This window comes from Chrysochloris asiatica, unplaced genomic scaffold (genome assembly GCF_000296735.1).
Source record: "Chrysochloris asiatica unplaced genomic scaffold, ChrAsi1.0 scaffold00067, whole genome shotgun sequence".
NCBI lineage: Eukaryota > Metazoa > Chordata > Mammalia > Afrosoricida > Chrysochloridae > Chrysochloris > Chrysochloris asiatica.
Genome location: NW_006408585.1, coordinates 4224178 through 4224791, shown reverse-complemented (window position 1 = coordinate 4224791; position 614 = coordinate 4224178).

Genomic DNA, 614 nt, shown 5'->3' with positions numbered 1-614 from the left:
TTTTTTAACTCTGGTCTTTCTTTGTACATTTCTTTATAAAATTCAACTTTGTCTTCTGGAACTGCCCTTTGAAATTTTTTGCTTAGCTCTGTATTTTCGCATTTCTTCCATTTGCATTAGCATCTCTAGGCTGGAGAGCAAGTTTCAGAGTCTCTTTTGATATCCATTTTGGTCACTTCTTTCTTCCTTCTTAGTGACCTTTTGCTTTCTTCTTGTATGATGTTCTTGATGTCATCCCACAATTGTTCTGGTCTTCAGTCATTAGTTCTTGTGGACTTATTTCAAGTTTCTGAAACCTCAGCTTGAATTTGCACATGCACAATTGATGGTCTGTTTCGCAGACTGACCGTGGCCTTGTTTTGACTTTTCCACTTTTTTTTTTTTTAACACAGAAGTAGTCAATTTGACTTCTATGTATTCCATGTAGTGAAGTCTCTGTGTATAACTGTCTTCTATGTTGTTTAAAAAAAGCATTTGGAATGAAGAAGTGATTGGTTTTGCAAAATTCTATCATGTGATCTCCAACATATTTTCTATCACTACGGCTATACTTTACAACTACTGATCCTTCCTCTTTGTTTGTAACCTTTGCATTCCAATCACCAGTAGTTATC